The sequence below is a fragment of the Macaca thibetana genome, chromosome 3 (assembly GCF_024542745.1).
Source record: "Macaca thibetana thibetana isolate TM-01 chromosome 3, ASM2454274v1, whole genome shotgun sequence".
Classification (NCBI taxonomy): domain Eukaryota; kingdom Metazoa; phylum Chordata; class Mammalia; order Primates; family Cercopithecidae; genus Macaca; species Macaca thibetana.
Genome location: NC_065580.1, coordinates 9594961 through 9615335, shown reverse-complemented (window position 1 = coordinate 9615335; position 20375 = coordinate 9594961). Strand labels below are relative to the sequence as shown.

The following is a 20375-nucleotide window of genomic DNA, read 5'->3' as shown; positions in this document are numbered from 1 at the left end:
TGGGTGATCTCATATTTCTCGCTAGCTCCCCTGTAAAGGACCTAATTCTCACCCATAGCCAGAGGATCAAAGTGTATATTGCAAAGCCCAAGGACCAGGTGAGGGGGTATTGGGATGATCAGAGGAGTGGGAGCTGAGAGAAACACAACAGCTCAGTGGGAAAGGTGTCCTCTGATTCTTCAGCTTTTGCAGGGAGACTCAGAAACTGGGCTCCGCAATGGGAAAATAAACTAGAACTCCTTTACCACCTTTCATGTTTAAAATACTAGGGGGCACCCAGATTTGAACTGGGGACCTCTTGATCTGCAGTCAAATGCTCTACCCCTGAGCTATACCCCCAGTTATGCTAGTGGGGTCCAATTAACAACCTTTCCCTGTGCAGCCACACCCAGACCTGCTGTCCTAGATTCCACTTCAGGATAGGTTTCTGAGTTACAAGGCTTGACTTGCTGCCAACTCAACACCCTGTCTTAGAGGAAGCAACCAGTTCCTTCTCCCACAGCTCTGCCACCTCTGTGCTCTCAGTTCCTGGGTAAGTGCAGGGATCTGGGGAGCAGTCCCCCGACAGCTGGAAGGCTCTCTAGTGACACCTATATTGTGGGTTTTGGGCCGAGCGCCTGCGAACAGAGACTCAAAACGCCCAATGGTTTGGCCAAACCTGCAACACTTCAAAAATAGAACCCACATTTTTCTGGATACTGGATGATAGCTCTCTTCACAAAGCCATGCTCTGGGATGCAGGCTACCACCTCTTCTGTTGCCCCAAATCTCCATAAAGTCAACACTTTCATCTGCTAAGATGTGCCCTCTGAAGAAATGATTGAAGAAATGATTTTCTGAGTTCCAAGTACGCCCTTCTGTGCTCTGTTCTGTGATGCTGGGTCAGGGGCTCCGCAAACCACACTCCTCCTTTAGCAGCCAGCTTCCTGGCCGTCCTGCCAGTAGGGCTCTAGAGGGACTAAAGGTCGGAGCAGGGAGAAGCTCCTTCCTGACTGCGTTGGGTTCCTGTCAGTGTCACCTGGTAGTAGCAGTGACAGTTCATCCCAGAAACAACCATGACCGTGGCCTGCAGCTTAGTCTCACAAGAGCAGCATCACCAGGCCTCTGCAGACATGAACACCCCCCAGGGGTCTGGGTCCCTGATCCACAGATATTCCTCAAGCCTCTAAGATTTTAACAATTTCAACCTCTTCTATTTGTTCCTTGCTCCAGGATGGCAGCGGCTTCTTGAAGGTACTAACTCTGTGATACTTAGTCTTCCACTCTGTCCTGTCAATTCCCTAATTCCTGTTATCCTCCAAAAGGACATGTTGAAGTTCCAACTCCCAGGACCCCAGAATGTGACTTTATTTGGAAATAGGGTCACTACTGATGTAATTAGTTAAGATGAGGTAATACTGGAGTAGGGTGAACCCTTAGTCCAATATGACTCGTGTCCTTATGAGAAGATGGTTATGTGAAGAAGGCAGAGCTGGGGGTGACACATCTACAAGCCATAAAGTGCCAGGAATTGCCAACGAGCACCAGAGGCTAGGAAGGGGCCAGGGAGGATTGTCCCCTTAAACTTTCTTTTTTTTTTTTTTTTTTTTTTTTTTGAGACGGAGTCTCGCTCTGTCGCCCAGGCTGAAGTGCAGTGGCCGGATCTCAGCTCACTGCAAGCTCCGCCTCCCGGGTTTACGCCATTCTCCTGCCTCAGCCTCCTGAGTAGCTGGGACTACAGGCGCCCACCACCTCGCCCGGCTAGTTTTTTGTATTTTTTTAGTAGAGAAGAGGTTTCACCGTGTTAGCCAGGATGGTCTCGATCTCCTGACCTCGTGATCCGCCCGTCTCGGCCTCCCAAAGTGCTGGGATTACAGGCTTGAGCCACCGCGCCCGGCCTGTCCCCTTAAACTTTCAAAGACAGGACGGCCCTGCCAACACCTTGAATGTGGACTTCCAGAAATTCTGAGATATTTCTGTTGTTGTAAGGCACACATTTCGTGGTGCTTTGTTAGGACAACCCTAAAAAACTTAAACATTCCTCCACAATTATGTTGAATTCTCTCTGCTAATATAATTGGTGCAGTTTTTGTCTCAGAACTGGACCCTGAATGATACAGAAATAGCTACCTGTGGGGCACCAGGAAATATACCTTCAAGGAGGGTATTGGGATGCACTTGGTTTTGTCCTTGGTCTTTAAGGCAGTGCTGAGCACCTGGTTGGATCCTGAATTGTAGGGGATGGCCGTAGGAAGAGGGTCATAAAGCCACTGTTTCATAAGCTCATCAGCTTCCTTCTGTGAGGGGACTAGACTATGGTCTCTATTCAAGTAAAACTCTATTTTGTCAGTTCGGCTCAAGGAGGAAAATGAATTCTTTAAAGGGGACACCTGGAGTTGATCCAGGGACCTCTTGATCTGTAGTCAAATGCCCTACCACTGAGCTATAATTGAGAATAAGTATGTAATTTGTACTTTCTTATAGTTCCACACATATGTACAGGTGCTCATTCTGACTCAACAGAGAGTGGCTGGTCCTGTTCAACTGTCAGTGGATCTCCTTATGCCATAACTATTTTCCTTTTCCAAAAAGAAACCATCATGTCTTGCCATCAGCTTGGAGGCCTGCTGGAGGGTCTGTGTGAGACCACAAAGTCTGTGCCTGGCTTGGTATACAGGCAGACGGTGAAGCCCAGAGGGAAGGCGCTGCTTACTGAGCAAGGATTCGAACTTTCTTTGCCAGCTTTTCGTTGAGATCACTTTCTAATAACCCCCAGTGTGGGACCAAGACGACCTCCCTGAATTCTCCTTCAAATTCCACATTTGTTTAAGGCAGTTGAACTTTAAAACAATATTTTAGTTTTTTTGCCTCATATATCGTGCCCCTTACAAAGCAGGTTCACTGTGCACTGGTTACCACTTCAGCCCACTGCGTCGCAGGCTGCACTGTTACAGAATCCTTGGGGTGTCGTTTTGCCAGCCAGAAACCTCTGTGGCCAGTGGTGCCTTTGCCTGAGTTTTGCTCTAGCCTTCTGGGCTTGTTCTACCCACTCAGCCTGTTAAGCTGCACCCAGCTCACACTACTGGCCTGGATCCCATACTTGCCAAGGGCAAGCCAGGCACGAAGTGGCAAGGGGTCTGTGAGTGAGAGTGGGGTCTGGCCACTGTCCACAGCTAGACACACAGGCTGTGGTGGGGCGGACAGTTCACAGCACTGGCATGGATGCCAGCTCCCTGCAAGGCTGCAGCTGGACCAGGCATACCATAAGCAGCTTCCACAGCTCACACCAGAAAATGCAGTGGTGCCTGGAAGCTTGGAGATGCCAGGAACCACAGAGCCCTAAAGAGGGTGTCACAGCCCTGGCTCAGGGAGCTCCTAGGTCTGAGGCTACAGCTCTTCTCTCCTTCTCTCTTCTCTTCTTCTTGTCACCCACAACGTGGTGAGCAAGGGGCATGTTTCAGCCCTGCTTGTGTTACAGCTCTTTCAGCACCCCCATTTGGTGGGTAGTGAGCTCTTGTCCTGCGTCCAGGAAGAATGAGATACACAGACAAGTGGAGGGTGAGCAAGACGAAGAGGAGCTTTATTGAACAATAGAATGGCTCAGAGGAGACCTAGAATTGGTAGCTCCTCTCCATAGCCATGGTGTCCGGATGAGTGTTCAGCTTTCAGCAGAGACGTTAGCTCCTCTCTGCCGGCAGGTTGTCCCATCATCTCTTGAGCTCTCAGCGGAGAGGGTAGCTCCTTTCTGGTTGTCCCAGGGTAGTCCAGCTGGTTGTCCCATCATCTCTTCTGGTCTGGCTGAGTCCAGGGCTTTTTATGGGCCTTAGAGGGGAGAAAGTACATGCTGATGGGTCCATGGGTGGCCATGGGCAGGCCCAGAAAAAGCACCAGAAGTACCCACTGTGGTCCATGGGACTGGCAGCTTGGTCCCAGGCTTCAGGCCCTCCCCAGCTTGAAGGTGGGACTTCACTGGGGACCTGCCCCTTTCTGCCCAGGAGCCTGTCTGCCTCTTGCCACTGTTTGTGGTGCCCAGGCTGTTTATGCTGAAGGGCACCTGCAGGCCAGCTCCGAGCTGCCCTCAGCTCCCCCTCAACCTCCTTCCAGTGCTTGTTGGTGCCCAAAGTCCAGAGGGGGCCAAGTGGGCAGGGGGCTGGTGTGTCACCACTGTCCTGAGTGTGCACATACCCAGCCAGGTTATGACAGTGCTTGGGCTGGACCTCAACTTTGCTGTGTGATTGGAGTGGCTGTTGACAGTGGAGAGAAGCCAGACCATGGGATCAGACACTTCCAAGCCCACAGGAGACGGGGGGTCCTTCCTGGGTCTCTGAGAGTGCAGAGATGCCTTGGTCTGCAGCTGCAGCTTGGGCGGCTGCAGCTGTGCCCAGGAGGGTGGGACTGTTGCCTGCTTCTGGCCCCCAAGAGCTCAGGGATGGCCAGTTCTGCAGCCATGGCTTGGGTGGCTGCATTTGCCCCTGGGGAGCTCCTGCCAGCTCTGTGGAGTGCAGCACCACCCCAGGCCCCACTCCACCTCAGGGACCGTCTCTGCCCACCCCTCTGTTCCTGGTTGCACTACTCTCCCGCTGACGGGTGACTCAGCCTGGCCCCATTGTGGCAGCTCCCAGGGCAGCAGACTGTGGGGGGCTCCCAGGGGTGGGCTTTGGGGACTGCTCACCTCCTCTCTGCGTTTTCCCCTCTCTGCGTTTTCCCTGCAGTGATGATAGATGAGGTGCCGGTGACACGGCAGCCACGGCCAACCTCACATGAATAAACTCCATGCTTTTGGGGCTGGTCCCACGAGTCCTGGCTGCACCTTTGGCTGGGTGTTTGCAGGTTCCCAAGATGCAGCAGAGAGTGAGGTTGAGGCTACAGTGGAGGCTCTGGGCCTGGGAGCAGGTCTTTCCCGGCCATATGGGGACGGGGGTGGTACAGTCGGCTGCCTCAGGAACACAGGGTACAGGGGTCCCACCGTCACCACTGCTGCTCCCGCAGCCTCCTGCCACCACTGCCTACACCTCCCCACTGCAGCCAGCATGATGCAAGTGGCCACTCTGCATGGTTTGCCGCTGCCATCACTCTACTTGCCCAACTCCAATGACACAGAACACTGCCACACACATGAGCTCCATAAAATGGGTTTATTACTTACACATAGGCAGCAAGGAATAGCAGAAGCTAGGCCTCTTGCACCAGTTAGCGAAGTTGTGAATGCAAAGGAAAAGTTCTTGAAGGAAATTAAAAGTGATACTTGAGTGAACACACAAATGTTAAGAAAGCAAAACAGCCATATTGCTGATATGGAGAAAGTTTGAGTGGTCTGGATAGAAGATCAAACCAGCCATAAGATCCTCTTAAGCCAAAGTTTAATCCAGAGCAACGCCCTAACTCTCTTCAATTCTATGAAGGCTGAGAGCAGTGAGGAAGCTTCAGAAGAAAAGCTTGAGGCTAGTGCAAGTTTGTTCATGAGGTTTAAGGAACATAGGAAGACAAAGTGAAGCAGCAAGTGCTGGTGGAGAAGCTGCAGCAAGTTATCCAGAAGATCTAACTGAGATCACTGATGAAGATGGCTATATAAACAACAGATTTTCAATGTAGATGAAACATTCTTTTATTAGAAGAAGATGCTATCTAGGACTTTCATAGCTAGAGAGGAGAAGTCAGTGCCTGGCTTAAAAGCTTCAAATGACAACCTGACTCTCTTGTTAGGGGCTGATACAGTTGGTGATTTAAGTTGAAGCCAATGCTCATTTACCATTCTGAAAATCCTAGAGCTCTTAAGAATTATGCTAAATATACTCTGCCTGTGCTCTAGAAATTGAATAACAAAGCCTAGATAAGAGTACATCTGTTTACAGTATGGCTTATTGAATATTTAAAGCCCACTGTGAGACCTACTGCTCAGATAGATTCTTTTTAAAATATTACTGCTTATTGACAATGTGTCTGGTTACCCATGAGCTCTGATGGAGATGAACAAGAAGATGAATGTTATTTTCATGCATGCAAAGACAACATCCATTCTGCAGCCCACGGATCAAGAAATAATTTTGACTTTGAAGTCTTATTATTTAAGAAACACATTTTATAAGACTATAGCTGTGATAAATAATGTGGTCCCTCTGATAGATCTGGACAAACTAAATTGGAAACCTTCTGGAAAGGATTCATTTTAGGTGCCATTAAGACCATTCATGATTCTTGGGAGGAGGTAAAAATGGCAACAATAACAGTAGTTTGGAATTTGATTCCAACCCTCATGGATGACTTTTAGGGGCTCAAGACTTCAGTAAAGGAAGTCACTACAGATGTGGTAGAAATAGCAGGAGAACTAGAATTAGGAGGGGACCCTGAAGATGTGACTGAATTGCTACAATCTCATGATCAAACTTGAATAGATGAAAAGTTGCTTCTTACGGATGAGCAAAGAAAGTGATTGCTTGAGATGGAATCTGCTCCTGGTGACAATGCTGTGAACACTGTTGAAATGACAACAACAGATATAGAATATTTCTCAAACTTAGTTGATAAAGCAGCAGCAAGGCTTGAGAGAATTGATTCCAATTTTGAAAGAAGTTCTACCATTGGTCAAACTCTATCAAACAGCATCACATGTTACAGAGGAATCTTTCACAAAAGGAAGAGGAAATTGATGTGGCAAACTTCATTGTTTTATTTTAAGAAATTGTCATGGCCACTCCAAACTTCAGCAACCATCATGTTGATCAGTCAGCAGCCATCAATATCAAGGCAAGACCCTCCACCAGTAAAAAAGATTACAACTGAAAGCTCAGATGATCATTAGCATTTTTAACAATAAAGTACTTTTAAATTAAGGTATGTACATTGCTTTTTTAGACATATTGTTATTGCATACTTAATAGACTACAGTATAAACATAACTTGTATGCACTAGGTAATAAGAAATTCCATGTGACTCACTCTATTGCAATATTCACTTTATTGTGGTAGTCTGGAACTGAACCTGCAGTATCTCTGAGGTACGCCTATACTTATATATTGCTGCATAACAAAATAACCCCAAACTTAGCAGCTTAAAACAAAAAAACATTTATTGTTTTATATCATGCAGTCTTGAAGGTTCAGAAATCTGGGAACGACTGAGCTGTGTGGCTGTGATTCAGGGTCTCCTATTAGATTGCAGATAAGATGTCAGCTGGGGCTGCAGTCATCTGAAAGTTTGACTGGGGCTAGAGGAACCACTCTAAGCTGACTCACTCACATGGCTATTAGAAAGAGGACTCAGTTCCATGCCAGGCGCGGTGGCTCAAGCCTGTAATCCCAGCACTTTGGGAGGCCGAGACGGGTGGATCATGAGGTCAGGAGATCGAAACCATCCTGGCTAACACAGTGAAACCCCGTCTCTACTAAAAAATACAAAAAATAGCCGGGCGAAGTGGCGGGCGCCTGTAGTCCCAGCTACTCGGGAGGCTGAGGCAGGAGAATGGCGCAAACCCAGGAGGCGGAGCTTGCAGTGAGCTGAGATCCGGCCACTGCACTCCAGCCTGGGCGACAGCGCGAGACTCCGTCTCAAAAAAAAAAAAAAAAAAAAAAAAAGAGGACTCAGTTCCTTAATGGATATTGGCAGGAGGCCTCAATTCCTTGCCATGTGAGCCTCTTACAGGGCTGTTTGATGTGTCCTTGTGACATGACAACTGGCTTCCCCGAGTTTGTTATCCAAGAGAGAGAAAGGTAGAGCCACAGTGTATTTTATGACTTTATTTCAGAAGTGATACATTGTCATTTCCACCACATTCTATTCATTACAAGTGTGTTACTAAACTCAGTAACACTAAACTTAGTGTCTTACTAAGCACATGGAAGATAATTGAGCTTCACATCTCCAAGGGAGAAATGTCAACATACTTTAAAACTACCAAAGTCAGCTCAAAGTAGAAGGAATATAAAGTTGTATCAGGCTGAATATATTTAAATAGGCCCACTGAGCTGAGATTTCCCAGATTTAGTGTGTTAGCTCCAGGGACTGGGAATGACTCTGAAAGGATACCTTCAAAGGGGACATCTGGATTTGAACCAGAGACCTCTTTAATTTGCAGTCAAATGCAGACTATATCCACATTGTGCTAGTGTGGCTGAATGAAAAACAGGTCCAAAGGTAGCCTACACCAAATGAACTTGAAATGCCAGAGCTTCCTTGGTATGTTGTAGTGGAAGATGTGGTAGCTAGAACTGTAAGACGGCCCACATGATTCCTCTACCCTAATATCCATACGTTTGTGTAGTTGCTTCCCCATGAGTGTGGATTGGATGTGTAACTTTTTTCTAATCAACAACATATAGCAGGCTGGGCACGGTGTCTCATGCCTGTAATCCCAGCTCTTTGGGAGGCCGAGGCGGGTAGATTATCTGAGGTCAGGAGTTGGAGACCAGCCTGACCAACATGGAGAAACCCCGTCTCTACTAAAAATACAAAACTAGCCGGGCATGGTAGCACTTGCCTGCAATCCCAGCTACTCAGGAAGGCTGAGGCAGGAGAATAGCTTGAATCTGGGAGGCGGAGGTTTCAGTGAGCCGAGATTGCGCCATCGCACTTCAGCCTGGGCAACAGGAGCGAAACTCCATCTCAAAAAAAATAAAAAATAAACAAATAAAATAAAATAAAATAAATAAATATAGCAAAGGTGATGAGATGTTGTTTCAGCAATTATGTTACTTATCTGGCAAAGATGAAGGGATTTTGCAAATGGAATAAACCTAATCAGCCAACTATAAATTAATCTAAAGGGAGATTATCCTGGATGTGCCTGACTCAATTGTAAGAGGATTTAAGCCTTCCTTGAGAGAGAGAGACCTCAAACAGCCACTAGGTCTGAAATTCCTCTATTCTGTTTACATCCTCCTGCCTTTTGCCTGTGAACAACAAGCTTAAGCTTATGTCTATAGGGTTCCAAAGATCCAAGCTTGTCATTTTCCTCCTGAAAGAGGTCAAGTGAACTCAGAAGAATCAATCCCATATTATAGGTCTTACAGCCATCATTGAAACAGTAGCCAGTTGGGCTCCCAAGACATCTGCTTCATTTAACACTTAGCACCATCAACCACAGTGATAGCTTGATTGGTTGTGATGCCAATGTATGCCATGGACTACTAGCATCCCATTATTTCTCATTGGCAAGGGGCTCCACATTGCACTCAAGCCAAGAATACAAACAAACCAATTTCCCAAACCCATGGTGTGAAACTATCTACTGATTGTTACCACCTCACTTCTGGTATCAATTCTGTACCAATCAGGATCCAATAGGAAGACAGAAACCACATGGTAACTTAAATAGGAAAAAGTATACAGAAATAGTAACTCCAGTGGAGGATTGGAATAATGAGGGACATTGATTAGTAAGGGGCAAAGAGAACTCTAAAGAATATAGGAAGAGCAGATATAGGGAGTAAACCCTACCCCAGGGCTGAGAAAGGGCACCCAAACAAGGAACAGATCTGGAAAAACCCCACCTCCACTGCAGGCTAAGATTTAAGCTCTATTGAAAAGGCTGTGGTTGTGGCTTACTGTGTGGAGAAATTCACTCAGATGACACAGCAGGGTTCAAGGGGAATCCACCCCTTAGGGTGCTGGGGGCAACGATCCATGGGGAAATGTGCACCTGCAGCAGTCACTGGGAAACTGCTTTCTGGAGTTCTTGGGGAAACCAACCATGAGAAAGTTCTGCCCTCAGAACTCGCTGCAAAGCTGCCTGAAGGTGCTGAGGAAGTCATTCACAAGGAGGTGCCATGCAGCAATGCTCCAGAGAAAGCAGTCAGATGCTGCTGGCTCAGTGTACTGTGGGAGCCCAGAGCTACAGACAGTGCACACACTGTAGGAGCCGCCAGGCAGAGTGCACCACAACCAGGAATACAAACCCTTTCCTTCCCCAGCATCCCTCTTGCGCCTTCTACTGACAAAGCATAACATTGTGCCATTGACTAGGAAGAAATAGTTACAGGGTACCACTCCATTGTCACAGAGCAGGCAATGAGGGATGCATTTGGAGTCAAGAGACATTACTTTGATAACTGGCACAGGAGACATACTAACAGAGAATTTCAGTCCTCATCCTAGGGCAGGGCAACAGTTCTACCTGTCCCAGGGCCCCAACTGAGGAGGTTAGCCCAGCTGGAGTTGCTGGGGCTGGACACTAAGTCTAGGTTCCCCAGAAACAAAGCTTGAACCAACAAGGGCTTCTGTGTTGGGACCAGAGACCCCTCCTCTGCAGGTCAATCCCAGGCCCTGAATGGGCAACTTTCCCTGAGGCAGGCCCACCTGCAGAGTGTCTGCTCCACCTGCAGTGTATCTGCTCGCTGGCCCTTCTGTGTGTCTGTGCTTCCCACCTGGATATCCATCAGGCTACCAAAGCTACTCCCTCACCTTTCAAAAATATTTTTTATTTTATGGAAAACTACATAGAATAATTTAAGAATCACCAATATACTTAACACCCAGAAGTGGTAACTGCTATCATGTTAGAATTGGCTCATGATTTTAAGGTAGTGAAACATCACCAACACAGCCACATCCTCTGCAACATCCTCCTTCCCCAGTCCACTCCCATTTCTCCCCTCCCTAAAGACAACTATTATCATGAATTTAGGCTGCATCCTTCCACTTTCCACTCTTTTTTTTTTTTTTTTAACTTTTTGAGATAACTGAAGATTCCCATGTAGTTGTAAGAAATAGAGGGATCCTGTGTGCTTTTCAGCTAATTTTCTCCAATAATATAATTTTGAATAACTAGTGTACAATAGCACCACCAGGAAACTGACATTGATACAAGCCCCACCAATCTTATTCACATGTCATTAGGTTTACATGCACCTGTGTGTGTGTGTTTAGTTCTTTGCAATGTTATAACCGGTGTAGACTTGTGTGGCCACCACCACAGTCAACCTATAGAACAGTTTTCTCACAAGGGTCCGTCATGGCATACAATATGTAACCTTCTGAGATTGGCTTTTTTTCTACTCAGCATAAATCCCTAGAGATCTATCCAAGTTGTTGTGTGTATCAATGGTCTACTCCTTTTTATGGCTGAGTAGCGTTTCATCATATAGATAAACAATAGTTTGCTAAACTTCATTAATCTATTGAAGGATGTTTGGGTTGTTTCCAGCTTTTGGCCATGATGAATAAAACTTCTGTGAATACTTGGGTACAGATTTTTCTGAGAAAAAAATTTGTGCTTCTTTGGCATAATGCCCAAGACTGCAATTATTGGGTCCTACAGTAAGCATATGTTTGGCTTGGTCAGAACCTGCCAAACTGTTTTGTAGAGCGGCAGTACCATTTTACATTCCTACTAGTAATGTATGAGTAATCCAGTTTTTCTGCGTCCTCAACAGCATTTGATAATATCACTTTTCTATTTTAGTTATGCTAATAGGTGAGTAGTGATATCCCACTGTAGCTTTATTAGCATTTTCCTAATGGCCAGTGATGTTGACATCTTTTCATGTGCTTATTTGCCAACTGAACATCCTCTTCAGCGAAATGTCTTTGAAATATTTTGCCCATTTTTGAAATGGACTTTTTTGTTAAATTTTGACAACTTTATATATTCTCGATACAAGTCCCATTTAAAAAATATTTTTACATTTATATATGGGTATACAGAAACAATATTCCATATTTTCTGTGTATGTTTAAACAACCCAAATGGGATAATGCTAAACATATAGTTCTGTATCTTAAATTATTTGCACATGACACCGTCTTTTTGAGAGCTATCTGGTCACTTTTGCAGCTGTTGAACGTGGAGCACTCATGAGGTGATAATAAAAGCAACTTCATTTTTGCTCCTCACTGCTGCTTTTAAACTTTCTCAGTGAAATGGCGTTTTCTTGTCAAAGACACTTTAATGATCACTCTTATGTAGCAAAAAGTCCCATGGCTGCAGTCTTAACTCAGTCATTAAAATGTTCAGTCCTGTGGAATAACTGATACTCTGAAATCGATTGGAGCGTCTATCTTCCACTAGAAGTGGAAGAGTTGAGTCATGGTCCTTCCTCTCCCTGTTCCCATCTAGCATTCATCCCTAGCATCTAGGGTGGGGAGAGGGGGAAGTGGGGAGGAGAGGGAAAGGAGAACGAGAAAGTTCTTACTTGACTGGCACTGTAATAAGATAGCTTTGTTTTTGCTGGGCTTGGCAAGTGTTTCAAATGACTCCCTGGTCATTTCCATGGGATTCTTCAGAGGGCTCCATTGGGAACATCTGACTGCTTTTATGACCTGGCAGCACATCTCTCTTGGACTGACATTTCTACCTGCACCTCTGGCTTTCTGGGTTCCATGTCACACAGATTCTCTCTGTTGGGGTCCATAACTCATCCTTTTGGGCAGAGTTTAAATAGCTCCTGAGTAGCTCCCTCTCTTGTGTGGCCTACAGGAAACACTCCTGTGCCTTCGGTCCCCAGCCCATGCTGGTGATGCAGGCCCATTTCCAAGAGCCGCATCACTCTCCACCTGCAGGGCAGCCACCTCTGCTCAGTTTTGTGTCCTCCTTTGTGCTGGACTCTGCTCCATCGCAAACCCTGACTCCAGGGCACGTGGACCAAGTTCTGTGAGCTGAGACTCCTTGAAGCTCCTTCACTAGGCTTGAGTTAGGGGAAAACACTCCCCCCCAACTCTTTCCCCTTGAGAAGAGCAGGAAAATGTATTCCTCACCAACACTCTAATCTCTAACAAACTGACCCTCTTCTACCTCCTGGTAGGAAGCCATCTGGTTATCAGACATGATTGAAATTTCCACATGGTGCTGTCTCATGCCTGCTTTTGGTATCTGATACCTATTTTATCTTGGATCCTCAGCTTAAATTTTCTTTTAACTGCATAATTTAAAAAATTACATTTTAAGAGTCCAGAAAGTGTTATTCATCTATTCCACTATAAATGAACATACTCAGGACATTTCTTTTTTGTTTGTTTGTTTTCAAATTAACAAAAGTACTGCAAAGAACATTTGTGCATATCTCCTGATAAACTTATGCTAGAGTTTCTTAGATGTACCAAGAAGTGAAATTCCTGAATTTTATGCATACTTTTAAGTATACTCTTATAGGTCTATATGATTTATATATTTATTTTGCTGTTTTATTGCCAAAATTTTCTCCATAGTGAGTGTACCAATTTACCAATTTTACACTATCAGATATATAAATCTTAAACACAAACCCCAAATCTGTGCCCATCTGTACACTTCCTTATAAAGTCCAGTTTTAGCCAAGAGTTCTGCTAAGCCAGTTTAGCAAGAACCCCCCACACTCTTGATATCTGAGCACTCTCAATAGCTGGTCAAGTTCCTCCTCCTCCATCATCTTCCAGGTGATGATGTCTGATTTCCCTGGCCTGTCTTCAGCAAGAATCCTGTTAGGCCAGTTTTTCCAGAATTCCCCTTACTCCTGATGTTACTTCTTAGTAATTTTCCATCCACTGACCTCTCACCCTGCTCCTTGGCTATAAATACCTACTTACCCATGCTGTATTCAAAGTTGAGCCCAGTCTGTCTCCCCCACTGCAAGACTTGGTTGCAGTGGTCTCTATACCTATTGCAATGGCTTCCTCACTGTGCTTGAACAAGATCACTGAATAGCTTTTTCTTTAACAGTATGTATGTATACGTGTGTGTGTGTGTGTGTGTGTGTGTGTATTCTGTATATTCTATCAGAAGTTTGAGTTCATATTTAGGTCTTTAATTCATCTGTTTTTTTTTTTTTTTTTTTGAGACGCAGTTTCACTCTTGTTGACCAGGCTGGAGTGCAGTGGTGCAATCCTGGCTCACTGCAACCTCCTCCTCCTGGGTTCAATCAATTCTCCTGCCTCAGTCTCTGAGTAGCTGGGATTACAGGCATCTGCCACCACACCTGGCTAATTTTTTTGTATTTTTAGTAGAGATGGGGTTTCATCATGTTGGCCAGGCTGGTCTAGAGCTCCTGACCTCAGGTGATCCATTTACCTCAGTCTCCCAAAGTGCTTGGATTACAGGCGTGAGCCACCGTACCTGACCTCATCTGTATTTTTTTTAATGGAGTGAGGTAGGGATCACATTGTGATTTTGTTTAGAAGACAATTATTCCAGCACCATTTATTGTATAGTCCACCCTTTCCCCACTGATTGGTGACACAATCCTGGTCTTATATTCTGAGGCCACACTTCATCTAGAGCAACACTGTCCAATAGAAATATAATGCAAGCTGCAAATGTGAGCCATATATGTAATTTCATAGTTTCTAGTAAACACATTAATAAATAAAAACAAATTATTGAAATCTATTTTAATGCAATATTCCATTTAACCCACATATCTAAAGTATTATTATTGCAACATGTAATTAATAAAAAAGTTAATAAGATATTTTACATTCTTTTTGTATTGTATTCAAAAATCTGATCTGGGACACAGACAAAAATCTGTGAGGGACATTTTCATGTTTTCTGACTGTGCAGAATCTTTGAGTGTACTCGCTGTATATGGGGAACGTCTTCTTTACAAGAACAGCATCCTCAAAATAGAAGCCAGAAAACTTGTTCTCCAGGCCCCTTTGAGCTTATGGAATGGGACTGGGCTCCAGTGATGGGATGTACCCTTTAAGGCCTGAAGAGGGAAGAGGGAGGGGCAGGGTCCATTTGGCTTGCAAGGGTGGTGGTGGTGTCTTCCAGTTTTGAGGGCTTGAGTTTCTGGTAGAGAAGTGGTAGGAGTTGTGGTGTCTGGAATGTAGACTCTGTCATCTGGTGCAAGGTGGCACCTGCATTATTGTTTCTTCAGCAGGCCAGTTCTGCAGTGGTTTGGGGCATTTTTTCTGAAAGGTTAGACTGAAGACTAATTTTCCACAACTCTACCTTGTGAGAGAGAGGCTTTTAATAAACGTTTACTGCTCAGTCTAGGTTCTGTTGCTGGTCCTTAAGGGCCCTGATGAACACAGTGAGTGAAATCTTGAAGTGCCAGCTGCTCCACACTAAAGAGTTCTGAGAAATAAATCTCCAGGAGGGGTGAATTAAAGCCATGCTTTTCAGTCTATCTGTGGTGAAAATCCAGCTTTATTTTTATTTTCTTAAAATCTGTCATGAATCAACACTGGTCCATCAGACTTGCAGACATTGAGACCTGCCGCACCACCAGAGCTGGCCAATGGCAGATCGTTAGAGACTTTTTCAGCATTTACTCTCGATTTCTGAATTTCTCCCATCACAGACCCGTAACAAAGAGTTCATGGACTGGCCTCGGTTCATGGACCACACTGAGTAGCACTGAGCTGAAAGACATGCTAACCATGAATTCCTCTGGCATCCAGGGATGACTTTACCACTCAGTTAAGTTAGTTGTGCAAGCCCTTTGTAGAACTGCCTTTTCCAAACCAGTGGAAGAATCATGCACCAGCAGTTAGGAGCTGCATTCAGCTGCTAGTAACCAACTGGAAATGAGAGTAACTACTGTGCTAAGGTGTACAGGCTCACTCATGACAGCATACCTTGCATTTCTAACACAGACAAGAAGTTCCTGGGGGACTTGTAGGCAGAGGAGCAGCAAAAGTATATGGTTCCCTGAGCTCTCCTTATCCTGTAGAGATGTGGACTTGGGCCAGGCAGAGCTGGGTGCACCATGGGATGCGGAACAGTAGAAGGACTTTCCTCCTACATTACTCTGTATCATTAGAGGGAAGCTGAGAAAGCTGTGGGAACACTTAGTTGACTCTGTAACGATGAAAGTTTCCTGGTCAACTGTCAACAATGAGAGTTTCTTCCTGGTCAACTGTCAACAATGAGAGTTTCTACCAAGGAAATGGCCTTGGTAGAAAAACCTTTTTCATGACTAACTCAGACCTATGGAGGTAGGTGCTTGGTAGGCTGTTGATGGAGAAAGGGGATGAACTTTCTGAATCATCTGGATTTTTCTGTCCCTGGAGGTTTCAACAAGATAGCAATTTATGTATTTTTCATAAAGGATATATGGAGGTGTATTAGTCTGTTCTCACACTGCTATAAAGACATACTCTGAGGCCAGGTAATTTATGAAGAAAAGAGGTTTAATTGCCTCACAGTTCCACAGGTTGTATAGAAATTATGGCTGAGGAGGCCTCAGGAAACTTACAATCACGGCAGAAGGTGAAGAGGAAGCAGGCACATCTTCACATGACCAGAGCACAAGGAAGAGGGTGAAGAGGGAAGTGCTACATACTTGTAAACAACCATTCAACAAGTCTCTAGGAAGTTCCAAACTTTCCCTCTTCTTCCTATCTTCTTCTGAGCCCTCAAACTGTTCCAACCTCTGCCCATTACACAATTCTGAAGTCGCCTCCACATTTTCAGGTATCTTTACAGCAATGCCCTACTTCTCTGGTACCAATTTACTGTAATGGTCTGTTTTCACACTGCTATAAAGACATACCTGAGACTGGGTAATTTATGAAGAAAAGAGGTTTAGTTGACTCACAGTTCCACAGACTGTACAGGAAACGTGGCTGGGGAGGCCTCAGAAAACTTACAATCATGGCAGAAGTTGAAGGGGGAAGCAGGCACATCTTCACACTGCCAGAAGAGGAGGAAGAGAGAGGGAAGAAGTGCTACACACTTTTAAACAACCAGATCTCATGAGATTTCACTCACTATCACGAGAACAACAGGGGGAAGTCTGCCCCCATGATCCAATCACTTCCCAGCAGGCCCCTTCTCCAACATTGGGGATTACAATTTGACATGAGATTTGGGTGGTGGCGTAGAGCCAAACCATATCAGGAGGTGAGCAGACCAGGGCTGGCATGGTAACCCGAGGATGTCTTTAGAGACACAGGCTCCTTTTGTCTCCCTGGTCAGCCTTCCTTAAAATGTGGATCCCATCCTCAAAGTTGACTCATGGTCCAAGTTGATAGCTTGTGCTCCAACCATCACATCTATGTTATAAGTAGGAAGCAGAAGTAAAGGCAAAGGGAGCACATGACATGTTTGTCCTTCTCTTATATTTTCCCAGAAGTCTTCACTGTTTCTTATCCCTCGTGTGTATGCCACCCCTAGCCAAAGACGGCCCAGGAATGTGGTCTCTTAGCTGAGAACATACTGCTCAGTATGAAATCTGGGTTCTATTACTACAGAGGAGAAGAGAATGAATATTGGGTACTTAACTAGTAGCCTCCTTTGAGACACACACACACATATACACACACACACATAGCACTGTTTCTGCAATTTTTAAAAAATGGATAAAACACAGCAAATATTCAGGGTCCCTGTGTTGCATCATTCCAGGGTACCGTGTAATTGGTAAAGTTATATAATGTGCAACCTGTGTGTCTGCACATGGTTGCCCTGGCAGTCACCATCATCTGTCCACTGTTCCATCTATTAAGACCTATCATATTAATGCTTGCTGTTCTTCAGAGCTAATAAAATATTTTTATCCACTGGTGAATTGGTCTGTTTTCCCTCTGCATGATTACCGGGAGCTATGAGATGTTTTGAATTCCACAGTAAGAGCTTCTCCTAACCTAGGCTCTTGGGAATAATTATTTACCACCTCTCCTAGACATTTGGCGCCGGTCTTTTAATACTTGTTTTACCAGTTAGAGTTTTATTGTGTCTTTCATTGTAAGTTGCCTTGGATCCTTTTTTTAAAGCAAGCTTGGTGTAAGCAAATAAAATCTCGATGATAATAATTAGGTACAAGGGAAACAGAAAAAATCTAGGGCAGCCTTCCTCTGCCCCTCTAGGAAATAATTACGGCTGAGGAGGTAAAAATGAAATATGTGAAAATGTCACAAGAGAAACACTTCAGTCTTTGCCATTGGTGGGAAAGGTGGTTCCTTGAGGTTGGCCTACCAGATAACAAGGAGCTATACTATAATTGCCCAGTGTAAAATGGTAGTGACAGAGGGGGCACCTGGATTTGAACCAGGGACCTCTTGATCTGCAGTCAAATGCTCTACCCCTGAGCTATACCCCCAAGGTACTCATCTCCTTTAAATAAAGATATATTAATAATCACAGTCATTCACAAGCTATACTCTGGCCACCCTGTCTGCTGTAGCTCCCCAGTAGCTACAGGTGTGGAGTTATGTAATGCACAACAGAGCAGCTCTTCTGTACAACCCCCTCCACACCTGCCCGCACCTGGCCAATTAAGCTGCAGCCTTAGCTTCTAGGGAAAAGGAGAGTGGTGGGGTTAAATCCAGATGTAGACATAGCTTGAGGGCCTGGGTTTGGGCCCTGGGCCTGATTGTTCTGGAATGCAAAGAGCCCCTACTTGATAGTAATAGATGTTCCAATATTGAGCCATCAGTGCATTTCTGTTTTAAGTCCTTCTTGGTTATGTGGGATTGTACTATCGGGTAAGATTTTCTACTATTTTGTCTAGATTATTCTGAAATGAGATTGGACTATGGCTTTCTTTGTGGTATATGCTCTTGTAATTTATGTTTTATATCAGGATTATGTGAATTTCCTAGAATGATTTGGAGAGATGTAAAGCGTTCTATATGCTGGAACATTCTATATAACATAGAATTACATATTTTTAACTAAAGATTAGCAGGAACTTGCCTGTAAGCCTCTGGGTGGGGTGCCTTTTGTGAGGAAGAGCTCCTTAATGATCTTTTAGTGAATTCTGTCATTATTGGTCTATTTAAGTGCTCTGCTTCATCTTAGGTCATTTTTAGAATTCATTTTCACTTAGAAAATGTAATAAAGTTGTACAAAGTATTTGCTCTTTCTTTCTCTCTCTTTCTTTCTTTAGACGGAGTTTTGCTCTTGTTGCCCAGGCTGGAGTGCAATCTTGCCTCACTGCAACCTCCACTTCCCGGGTTCAAGCGATTCTTCTGCCTCAGCCCCCTGAGTAGCTGGGATTACAGGCACCATGCCCGGCTAATTTTTGAATTTTTAGTAGAGATAGCGTTTTGCCATGTTGGTCAGGCTGGTCTTGAACTCCTGACGTCAGGTGATCCGCCCACCTTGGCCTCCCAAAGTGCTGAGATTACAGGTGTGAGCCACTGCGCCTGGCCCATAGTATTCTCTTATAATCTGAAATTTTATTTAGGTATGTTCTATTTTTTTTCATTATGTTGTTCATTTGTCTTTTTTTGGCTTAGACAACATGAAGATCCATTTATTTTTTGAGGTAAAAATTCAGATCCAACTTCAGTTACCCAAAGTTGATCAGTTGATCTCAGTAGTTGTTGCCTCTTGTATTTTGAAACTCTGTTAATAGATGCATACACATTTAAGACTGTTATGTTCTCTTGATGAATTGATCTTTTTATCATTATGAAATATTCTTCTTCAATGCATTAATTTTCCTTGTTCTGGTCTATTTAGTCTGTTATAAAATAGACTTTTCATCTTTCTTTTGGTTAGTGTTTGTTTGGCATATACTTTTTCACTTTCTTAAACTATTCATCTTGTTATATTTAAAGTGGCATTCTTATGGATAGCTTATAGATTTCTTTGTTTAAGTGATTCTGCTGTGTCAGCCTCCCAAGTAGCTAGGACTACAGGTGTGAGTCACCATGTCCAGCTAATTTTTTAAAAAATTATTTTTCGTGGAGACAGAGCCCACCAGGTAACAAGGAGTTATTCTATAATTGCCCACTGTAAAACTGGTAATAACAAAGGGGGCACCTGGATTTGAACCAGGGACCTCTTGATCTGCAGTCAAATGCTCTACCCCTGAGCTATACCCCCAAGGTACTCATCTTTTTAAAATAAAGATATATTAATAATCACAGTCATTCACAAGCTATGCTCTGGCCACCCTGTTTCCTGTAGCTCCCCAGGAGCAACAGGTGTGAAGTTATGTAATGCACAACAGAGCAGCTCTTCTGTACAACCCCCTCCACACCTGCCAGCACCCAGCCAATTAAGCTGCAGGGTTAGCTTTTTGGGAAAAGGAGAGTGGTGGGGTTAAATCCAGATGTAGACGTAGCTTGAGGGCCTGGGTTTGGGCCCTGGGCCTGATTGTTCTGGAATGCAAAGAGCCCCTAGTAGCCTCGAACTCCTGGCTTCAGTTGTTCCTGTGGCCTCAGCCTCCCAAAGTGCTGAGCAACACTCCCAAAGTGCTGAGCCAGTATGCCCAGCCACATTTGGTTTTATTTGTTCCAAATAGTAGATTTTGTTCTTGTTTTCCTGACTTCATTGGGACTGCATTTTTTTTTTTGTACGATCTCATTTTGTCTCCACCATGAGCTTATTAGCTATTCCTCTTTGTTTTATATTTTTTAGGGTTCCTCTAGAGATCGCAGTATCATCTTTAACTTATCACATTTTACCTTCAGATAATGTTTTACTACTTCTCTGATAGTGTAAGAATCTTACAACAGATTTCCATTTCCCTCGTTTTGTCCGTTGTGTTATTATTGTCATAGATTTTACTTCAATGTATATTATAAACCC

General features: G+C 44.5%; 2 protein-coding genes and 3 non-coding genes across 5 annotated transcripts in view; all 5 read right to left on the bottom strand.

Moving 5' to 3' along the window:
- The window catches only part of ZNF425 (zinc finger protein 425), a 370402-nt gene that overhangs the window by 250349 nt on the left and 99678 nt on the right, over positions 1-20375 (bottom strand). The gene's annotated exons all lie outside the window — the stretch shown is intronic.
- Positions 1-20375, bottom strand: part of PDIA4 (protein disulfide isomerase family A member 4) — a 415254-nt gene that overhangs the window by 351248 nt on the left and 43631 nt on the right. The window lies entirely within an intron of this gene.
- On the bottom strand, positions 268-339 carry TRNAC-GCA (transfer RNA cysteine (anticodon GCA)). Its single transcript has one exon. It is a non-coding gene; the product is annotated as a tRNA-Cys (tRNA).
- TRNAC-GCA (transfer RNA cysteine (anticodon GCA)) lies at positions 17863-17934 on the bottom strand. Its single transcript has one exon. It is a non-coding gene; the product is annotated as a tRNA-Cys (tRNA).
- Positions 19596-19667, bottom strand: TRNAC-GCA (transfer RNA cysteine (anticodon GCA)). The gene has a single exon. It is a non-coding gene; the product is annotated as a tRNA-Cys (tRNA).